The following is a 10818-nucleotide window of genomic DNA, read 5'->3' as shown; positions in this document are numbered from 1 at the left end:
CAGTGGGTGTTTTGCAAACCCATTATTGTTATATTACACTTGCAGATTTAAGCTGTTGGCACTGTATCCTCTACCTCTGCTGGTTTGACCCCTGGAGTACAAATTAAGGAGAGTCAAGGGTCAAGGGTCGTACGGGTCGGGTTGGGGATAAGCCTTCTGATGAGCGGGTTGTAGCCAAAGTCCATAAAATTGGTATGTGTGTGTGTGTGTCTGTTGGCTTATCTGGCCCCAGACTGGCTAATTGGAAGGTGATTATCATCCTGTCACTGTTGGAGTGTGACTGACAGACTTTCTCATCAGGTAGCAATGAGTCATTCACACAGCGACACACACACACAAACAGGTAGTAACAGCAAACACCCACAGGTGCTTGTTCATAAATTCTCACAGAGCTGATTCGCAGTTAAAACAAACACATACTATAAAGACATGTACATAAAAAATACGAGGACATACACACATTTGCAGAGGCTTATTGTGCTTACCTAGTCTGTCCGTGTTCAGCCGTGCAGACAGTGAATGTTTTTCTATGAGCTTAGTTTATTGAGAGAGAGCAGGTTTACACATGGTAGACAAACCATGATGCTTTCAGGAGGACCGTCCACCACTGGGAGTTTTCACTGACTTTCACTTTCTTCATCTCGCTGCTGTGAAGTTGTGAGTGTGCCGCCGAACCCTGTCAGGTCTGGTTTGGGAGAGCGAGGCCCCTGTCCAGTAATTAGCAAGCTGCTATAGGAGCAAACTGTTGGGACAGGGCTGCCAGCATGATGCAGCAAAATTCAGAGAGAACTCTTTTTTTTTTTTGTTAATGTTGTTGGTAGATTAAATGATGTCGGGGTTTGTCTACATATCTCAAAAGTTTTAGTCAGAATCTGTAGCAGTCAGTTTAACAACTCTACAAAAGTCCAACTTCTACCTGATCCTGCTAAAGCTGCTGTGAGTCATATTTTCATATCAACAATGGCTCACATGACAGAAAATGTTGCATTGTACGTTTCTGCAAATCACAGATACGGTACATTTTGTACATATCAGCGTTTATAAACGTAGTTCTGATGCTCGGTTTGCACTTCAGCAGGTTGTCTTGACCATATCTACATGCCTAAATGTATTGAGTTGCTGCCACTTGATCAGCTGATCAGATATTTGCGTTAGGGAGTAGAACAGGTGTACCTAATAAAGTAGCCAATGAGTGTATATATATATATATGTCCTGCCCCAGGTGATGAATGAGCCGTCATCATTAAATTGACACCATCTATAAATGAACAGCCATATGTTTCTGTGACACAGAATGCACATACTGTATGTACGCGAGCAAGGTGTCCGTCTAATGAAGGCTGACATGAAACAGACACAGGCCACACACATACTGCGAGAACAAACACTCTGAGCCGACTGCAGGTTAAGACCAGTTATTCATGTTGGGAAAGCCTATAGATTTCAAATTAATTATGCGTTCAGATGTGTGATATCTTCATGTTTTTATGTAACTACATGAACTCATATAAATCACAACTCATCCTGTGTGAGATCCATAGTCATCCCATTACCTTTGGATTGAAATCATACACTGGCTAAATGCCTTTAATGATATAGGGGGATTAAAGGACTAAGGGCACAGCTACTTCGTTGAAGATTCAGGTATTAACAATTCTGTAATTATCATTAGTGTCATTATGTCCCTTCCTTTCCTCTCTTCCTCTCTTTAACGCTCCTGCTCTTCCTCCTTCTCCCATTGGCAAAGTGTAATCAACTGAGTTATCAATCATGGTGCATTGCCCAAAGCGCAAAACTGTAATACCTGCACTGACGGAAATGATTCATATCCACAGCTTGCTCATTATATCAACATAGACGCACTGCACTGGCTCAAACATTTATTCCCTCACTCAAAGTCGGGATTTTTTGATTTAAGCTATTTCTCTTTATTTATCTAAAAGTCTGGAGTCTGTGGCGGGGAATAAACTGCGACAAGTCACAGTGGTTTGATAATACACATTATTCTGAATATTATCTTCTGTCTGAGGTGTTCTTCATTTCAAAGGCTGTGTGTAAACTCATTTTTCAAATATTAATGCTCAAGTTTTTCTGAGGTTTATTTAGAAAGAATCACATTCAGAGTAGCAGAACTTAAAGTTTACAGATAATTCATCGTTTCCTCCAGTGCACAGTCGGTTAACGTGTCTGTAATCAAATCTTAAAGAAAACAACTGGGGGAAAAAAACTGTTTTTTAAGTTTCTCAACGAAACCACAGAGCTCATCCAAATCTCCAAAAACAGCACATTATTAATGGCAAAGTGAGACCGTATTCCTGTGTGCGATATTAAGCATATGTCGGGTGTAGAATATTCATGTACAAACAGTATTATGCAAGAGTATGGTGCCCTTAGGTGGTGCAGGAGCCATATACAGAACACTGGTGGGTATCTGCTGTCGACACAGCGGCAGCTTGTGAGGATTCACTTTTAGGCTGAGATCCAGTTTACAGTAACAGTTCTGATGTGATTGTTTGATGTTTGAGGGTTTGGAGAAGAAGTGCTTAAAAACTTGAGGGGAACTGTCAAGCTGGGGGATTTTTTCGATGGGTTTGTCACTACGGGTAACATCTGTCACACTATAGTTTGTCATTGGATCCATTATATATTACTGGAATATTATTACCGATGTTTTAACTTGGAAACTACAATTTATAAAGTGCTATAGATGGCAAAGGCGTTTCCATACAGTCTTTTTCAAAATAAACCCAATACCTTAGTACAACACCATGAATTGACACTCAGCCTTGAGTCGGTGGTCGTTGGACCCATCTACCACCGCTCCTGTCTGCCTCACTCGGACTTTCCGTGCCTCAACTTTCACTGGAGTCCCACCGCCTTTCCCCCTAACGCTGGCAGGCGGCATTTAACAGTAACAGCTCACCTAGCATCGCTGAGCTAGCTAACATTACAGCTCAGCTGAGGAGGGCGCCATTAATGTTCACGTCTCGCGCTGTTACAAGCACGAGCCTCTCATTCATGAGAAGATGCATGCTTCCTTCCTATGGTTGTGTAGTGTGGTAGAAAGAAAATAGTTCCTACATGACACTGCTCACAACAAGGCCTGTGGATTATCTCTAGGAACTAGATACTACAACTGTATCACTGCACAGAAGGAAGAGTGCATCTACTCGTCGATGAGAGACTCATGACAGTGCAAAATGGGATCCTCTTCAGGATGTTACGTAACGTTAGCTAGCTCAGTGGTGCTAGATGAGCTCGCAGTAGATCAATCTTGGAACCCACTGGCTCTCTGTCTGAGGACGATAAAGCTTCTGGGTGTGAGGGCCAGTATTAGGTGTTGATCTGATGTAGCCGGTGATATCCAAGCCAAGACTTCCTCTTTCGTTTAATTTTAAAAAACAAACGAAAGTGAACTCATCATGGGACGATAGCCAATGCGTTCCGACATTGCATTTCGTCCAATGTGTTTCACCTGCAGTTTAAATGTGATTGCTCAAAACTATTCACACTTAAAACAGAAACTAGAACCCTTGCGATACCAAAATGTTGTCCTGCTGCCCACTGATTCTACAGACATATGCAGACATCTGTTTATAGATTAGCAATAGATTAGCAGTAGATGTACGCCTCTATCTGTGCAGTGATACGGTCGATGGGTATAGTTTGGTGGAAGAAAATAGTTCCCACATGAATCTGTGGCTTATCTTGAGTAACCGGGTCATGACTCCTGGAAAGAGACATTGCTGTTGAGCTTTTCAAATGTACTTTTTTGGAGCTGTGAGCACCACAAGCTGAGTGCCATCTAGTTCCATTATATTGGAGAGAAGGCAGACATCTCTACGGCCGATATCTCCAACACTCGGCAACTCACACCAAAACAATGTAGACTGATAAATAGCACTACAGGTAAGAAGAAAATATATGTATATTTGATTTTGGGGTGAACTGTCCCTTTAAGTAGCAAAAAATGGGACTACATATGCAACATACAAACTGTATGTAACTGTACTACTCAAGCACAGCATTAGAGTGAATGTACTTTGTTACATCATTGGATGCTGAATTTAAATTTAATCACTGAATGAAAAATGTTAAATAATAGAAAGTGTCACATTATGGGGCAGAAGCATCAACTGCAGTGTCAGCCTCAAGCAAATCTGTCAATACTGATCTTGTAAACTGGTCGTGATGAACACATTGAGACTATAATTGGACAATAAAAGCTGTGTAACCATAAAAATAAACTTCATTTGTGACTTTTGCAGCAGTAAATTACCATCATAACAAAAACAGGACAATTAAAAGCATCAGCCTGAGGTTTATTCGTGGTACGTCACTGTGTAAAAACCTCCTCACTTGTGACCTACTACCCTATTACCTTACTCTACTTAGCGCTGTCACTTTGATAAACACCTCATCTTACACTGTCAAACTCTGACCTTCAGTGTGTGTCCGATGAGGCTGTTTGTCTGATAGATGTTCAGGAGACGCCGGTTTGGATGGAGGGCTGTGTAATGGAGGCAGCAGAGGGGTTGTAGTTAACGGGGCAGAGGCTTATTTCCTCATCTGTGTGACTAAAGGTGTGCACACGTATAAAGATGCTCTGAATGGTTGCAGTCAGTCATTATTCTCCTGGATGATCGATATGACAACAAAGCGCAGCGCCATGACAACTATTACTGTCAAGGCCCCCTTTTATTGTTACTTTGCTATAATGACTTTCCCCCTCACCCACCACTCTCCTGCTCTGGTTCCCATCATCCCAGTCGTTTAACATGTTTCAGCCAATTAACTAAAAAAAGGCATGCAACAAGTTTTATGTTTAGAAGACTCTGGTGAATTTCTGGAATATGACATTTATCTGCTCAACATCATCATATTAAAGGAACAGTGTGAGGATTTAGTGTCATCTAGCGGTTGACCAGCTGAAGCTTCTTCTATGTGCCAAGTGTGAACTCCCAGTCCGGATTCCTTCAGTGTTTGTTGTTCAAGAAGTTTTGACTGGGAGCCAAATTATCCGCAGAGGTCTCTTCCTCTCCAAATCAAACAGACCCAGTGATTGAAACCAGTGAAAACACTGAACAAAGCAGTTTCATGTTACAAATCTGTTCTTTTCTGCGCTGTTCGGCTCATAGAAGACAGGCTGCCAGCACAGCACCTGCTAATGTGTGCTCACCTTTTTCTTCTGATAATTTGAAGTGTGCTCTACATTTTTCTCATTCAGATGTCCAGGAGTTTTTTTCACCAGGAGCCAAATGATCTGCAGAGGTCTCTTCCTCTCCGAAACAGACTGACCTGGCGATTTAAACCAGTAAAAACACTGAATAAAGAAGTTTTATATTACAAATCAGTGTTTTTAGAGCCTGGTCTCACTCTAAAGTTGTCACGTTCGGTGTTTGGGCAGCGACTTGCGGTGCCAGATACCAACAAAAAAAGGAGTCCTTTAACGTCGGCATGATATTTGGCCGGTTGCACTTATAGTTTAATCAGTCCCTCCAGAAAAATGCAATCTTGCGATTGCAATAATTAATGCAAATTCAACGAAAGTCAGCAATATTTGCGGGGGCTTGCAATTTTTCAAAAGTCCCACGATTTTGCCGCATTTTCTGGCCAACTGGAAGTCATCGCGCATGCAACGTCATTTGAAACGCCATCAGATGCGTTATCAACTGCGCTAATGGCATTGCAGTATGGAGAAACGCTCTGTATTGACATAAGAATTTGCACTGTTACAATATTAATGTATCAAAATGCTATGTTTACAGAAGATGTAGCTGTGTTGTAACATGTTGTTTTACAGTCACATTGTGTGGTCTGAGAGCTAAAATATTCACTCAGGATTTTTTGCAACATTATTGGAGTCCATGTTTTGAAACTAATTGAATAAAACTATTTATTCAATTAAAGAAGAGAGCTATAAAAACTATTTGCAGCGATATTTGTAAAATTCAGTATGATTATTATAGCAAGTGATGACATGACTTATTTTTTTGGAGGTAGTCATTTAAAGAAAAAACACAGGTTTTTTTTTTCTGTCATTTGCTGCAATTTCCCGCAAAAAAATCATATAAAAATGCTGCAATTTTTATGTGATTTTTGACAAAATTGGCTGCAAATTCAAGTTTTTTTTGCCACAAGATCCTGGAGGGTCTGTTTAATGGCACCTGGCAGGCATCAGGGGGAAATGCAGCTGGGCAAGGACAAAAGCTAAGGTGGCAAAAGTAGGGGTGGCAAATGGGTCCAACAAACACCGCCTTTCACTCGAGAGAGCCAAAGCCTGTTCTTTATTCCTAAACCTAACCACGTGTTTTTCTTGTTTAAGAATAAAATCCCATCAGTTCACGGTGTTGTACCGACATAGTGCATTTATTTTAAAAGAGACTGTATGTAAAGTTAAATTTCCTGTGAAAACAGAAGTGTATTTTGAAGGAAAACAATGCATGTAACAGGCTGAACTTAACACTGTGTCCCAGAACATCAACAACCAACGCACCCGGGGTACCTTGCACGTAGTATGTGGACGTGGAAAGTCCATGACCAAACGTCAATATGTGACGAGGTCAGAGTGAGAATGTGTTAATTATTCCAACTGTGCTTGTCGTTGCTAACTACGCTGGCTGATGCAAAACCACAAATAATTATACTACTAATAATAATAATACACTATTTAGATAGCGCCTTTCAAAACACAGTTACAAAGTGCTGTATAATAGAACTAAACATATTTAAAACACAAGGAGAATAACACAAATAACATGTCATAAAATGTCACTTTAGTAAAAGATAAAACAAAGAAGGCCAAAACTAAAATCAAGATAATAAATGGGAAATAAAGTTAATATGATGCAATAAAATAGACAGACAGGTCAGATAAAGTCACAATATGCTTTCCGAGAGCAGTATGTTTATAGGAGAGACTTAAACGAAGCCAGTGACTCAGACAGCGTTATAACCTCAGGCAGCTCGTTCCAGAGCCTCAGGGCCCTGGTGGCAAAAGCTCTGTCCCCTCTGGTCTTCAGTCTGGACTCTGGGACAAGCGGAAGACCTCTGCACGGGGACTAATACTACTACACAGAGGATCATAAGGGGGTAACAGGTCTGAAATGTAATCTGGATGGTAGATGAGGACCCACTCCTGATGTAGACATAAACGGCTCATTCTAAGGTAAAGTAATGACATGGATTCTTATTTTCAAGTGATTACACAATCAAATTATAACCCATTTTTGCCAATACATCCACCTAAATCGTACACACTGGACCTTTAAATACGAGAAGCAAACAAATTCAGCCTTTAACAATGCCTGTTTTTTATTTTCTTCCAGGTTTGGCATTCTATAGCCTATGAATGCTCTGCAGCATCAAACTGACGTCAAACTGTCATTAGCTCTTGTTTCGAGCAGCAGAAGGGAGACGTTTTCTGCAAACGAGCTCTGATAAGTGCACCGCCTGCACAGCACCCAAATGTAAGACAGACAAAGTTATCGGGTGAATGTAGTGAAGCATTTTCCTCAGGAGCTGATGGAGAATAAACAAAGCTAAAAGGGTCAGTGAGTAACGGACTACGATTCCCAGGTGGTGAGAAATACAACTGTGAATGAATACTAATGTTGCTCCATGTCTGCTGGATGTGACTATGAAACACAACAACATTCACACTTGTAAGTCGTGATATGATCGCGGTCATGTATCTGTAAGCTTGTTTTGATTTTTTTTTCCCCACATTTTGACCCCTAGTGGCCATTAATTGAATAAAGTAGCTTTAAAATTTTAATGTTGGAGCTTGGAGTTTTTCAAATAGCCTCTGCTCACAAGTGGACAGAAAAACAACATAATAATTCTCCGTGAAGGTTGACATGATCCTTGCAACATGATGTCCAAACTGTGCCACTGCCTTACACACCATCTCTCTCAGAGCTCTCCTGCAGTCAGTCATCCGCCCTGCGGTGAGCTCCAGGTTGGAGGTCATGTATCAGAACAAGCAGGGAGGAGCGGCTGGGGGTGCTGTGTCTGGAAGACCCCCCCTTCGGGTTCCCATCTGTCTGACAGCGGGGTCAACCTGATCTGTGCAGAATGCAGAGCAGGGAGCAGCACTGATTAAGATCACCCATGTGGATGCTTATGGGCACTTGTGTGTAGAGTCCTCACTTGAAAATTGACAGCGTTGGTCTTGTGTTCAAATGCTTAAAACCGCCATGTGCTGTCGTACAAAGAAATCCTGTCCTTTACCATAAGATTGGGCTTTTGTTGGTTCATCCATACATATCAAATCAACATTTCTCAAGTGACATACGAGCTGACTTTGTCATTGGGAGCTAGAGGGGTTTTTGGGTGGCAGGACACCTAGAAGAAATGCCTCTCAAGCTACAGACCACTGTTTGAGCCCGACAAATAACAAAACCGGTTGTTTTTTAGTGAGCTATCACTGTTTCCGACAGCTTTCTAGCCACCAAACATGGTTGTCTTTTAGGGACTCCTCGCTGTGTTTTCATCTGTGATTGTGGCTCAGAAAGTGGTTGTCTTTACCAAGACATCGCTGCATTTCCTGCCAGGATGGTGCCACGAAAATTGGTTGTTTCTTTCACCGAGACATTGCTATGTTTCTGGCTGAGATAGTGCCATAAAAAACCTGGTCTTACTCTGAAGTCGTCGAAATTCAGGGCTTGGGCAGTGACTTGTGGCATCAGACACTGACGAAAAAAGCCGTCCTTTAACATTGGCATGATACGCGGCCAGTCGCTGTTATAGTTTAACGGTGCGTGTGAGCTTCAAGGGGACACACAGCGGGACAAGAACACAAGTTAAGGCGCCGAAAGTCCAAGTGGGTCTGGTGGGAGCGATGGTGGATGGATCCAACACACACCGACTTTCACCTGGAGAGCAGTGTTTGCATCCCAAACCTTATTTTTTTCCCAAACCCAACCTTGACTTCTGTTGCCGAAACCCAACCACATGATGTCAGTTTGCGGTGTTGTACCAACATAGTGCATTTATTTTGAAAGAGACTGTGTGCAAACAGTACATTTCCTGTGAAAACATAAGTATATTTTGAAAGACGACAATGCATGGAACAGGCTGAAGTTGACATGGCACCCCAGAACTTCAGCAACCAACGCACCCAGGGTACCTTGCACATCAGATCTCGACATGGAAAGTCCATGACCAAACATCGATATTTGATGGGTCGGAATGAGAATGTGTTTCCATGCCTTCATAGTGTCACAAAAAGCATTTCTTTTTTACTGAGAGAGCGCATAACCAAGTGGTGTTTGTGTCTAAATCTAACCACATGTTAATCACTGTGTTGTTGACTGTTTCACTGGTTTGCAGACATGGTACACTGCCAAGGTTTATTCTGATGATTTAGGTTGACATTTGGTAGCAAAGGTGGAGGTAACAAGATGCTACTCAATGACAAAAAGTTTGAAAGTGCCTTCAGATTACACAAAGAAAATGACTGCTCTCAAAACTTTCCAGGACCTCCAGTTGTTTCTCTTGATTTCCTCCAGACCCTCTTGTTTTCCTCTTATCTCTGTACGTTCATGAAGTGCCATCTCACAGCCTCAGGGTAAGTGCCAATTTTTTATTTTCCCCCTCTTACACTGCTGTGGGAACTGTCTTTGACTGCGAGTACTGACAAGGGACAGGGATCAAAATAGACAACAATGTCACCGCCAAAATTACAGGTTGCAAACAAAGCTGCCAAGACCCCTTCACACACTCTCTGAGAGCTTTTCAGCTTCACTCCGGGCATCAGCTTTGAATCATACCTCAGAGTTTAAGAGTTGGACCAGGGATCAAACCCAAAATTCTTCACATAAGTGCTGAATTCAGTGCACCGCAGGGCCTTGCTGGACTTGAATGCACAATTTCGAATATGATGTTTAGCTTAGATGCTTTAGAGCGTCTCTTGCTTTGAGCTTTTCAGTCTCCAAATGAGGAGACATGACACCCTGTCTTTTTGAATTACATTCATATGGAACTAATCTGCAATGTTTAACACTGTGGCTATGTTTGCTTCCAAAGTAGGAAGTAGTTTGATATTATAGACCCTTTTAGGGTTGACATCACAATGACATCAGTTTGTTAGCTGGAGGCAAAACAGGACTCTCCACCACAGGGCTGCTGGCTACACAGGAGTCTTACATTAAACAACCTTATGATCATCTTTACCTTACTCAAGTGTGTGTGTTATATGTCTAACGTACCTGTGTGTGTGTGTGCATTTAAGTGTATTGGTCTGTCATTGGGGAGTGGTGGATGTGGCGTCTGATATTGAAGTTGACATTTATTGCCTTATGTTGTCATGTTTTAAAGGACAAAGAGGAGACACAGAGATTTACTGTATCTGCAATGACATCTGTCTACATACTCATTCTGGGGGTCAGTGTATAACAGACGTCCATTTTGACCTGGCTGCTTTTAGGTCACACTTGGTAGCCACTGTACGATGCCTTGTATGATGATGACACAAGATGAGATTACAAAGTTGGAGAACGTCTGATTGGAGGACAAAACTGGAGGGGGGCACTGATGGGCAAGAGAGACGGAAAGATGCCAAGAAACCACATCATTTTTAGCGATGCTCAGTTGCATTCAATCCAAGCGGAGTCAAAAATCAAGGAATCAAACATGAGGAAAAGGCTGGAGGGCTAGAGATATTCATGGTCCCCAGCAGAAGTCTCTTGATGAAAATTCAGACTAGAATTATATTCTTAATTTTAAGTAATTGCCTCAAAGTTAAAACTGCAGTTCAGTTTGCATCATATGTTTCTGCACTGTTTTAGCAGCAACTCTTTAGGCACCATATGTAGG

Source organism: Epinephelus lanceolatus, chromosome 21 (assembly GCF_041903045.1).
Source record: "Epinephelus lanceolatus isolate andai-2023 chromosome 21, ASM4190304v1, whole genome shotgun sequence".
Classification (NCBI taxonomy): Eukaryota; Metazoa; Chordata; class Actinopteri; order Perciformes; family Serranidae; genus Epinephelus; species Epinephelus lanceolatus.
This window is presented reverse-complemented; position numbering follows the sequence as displayed.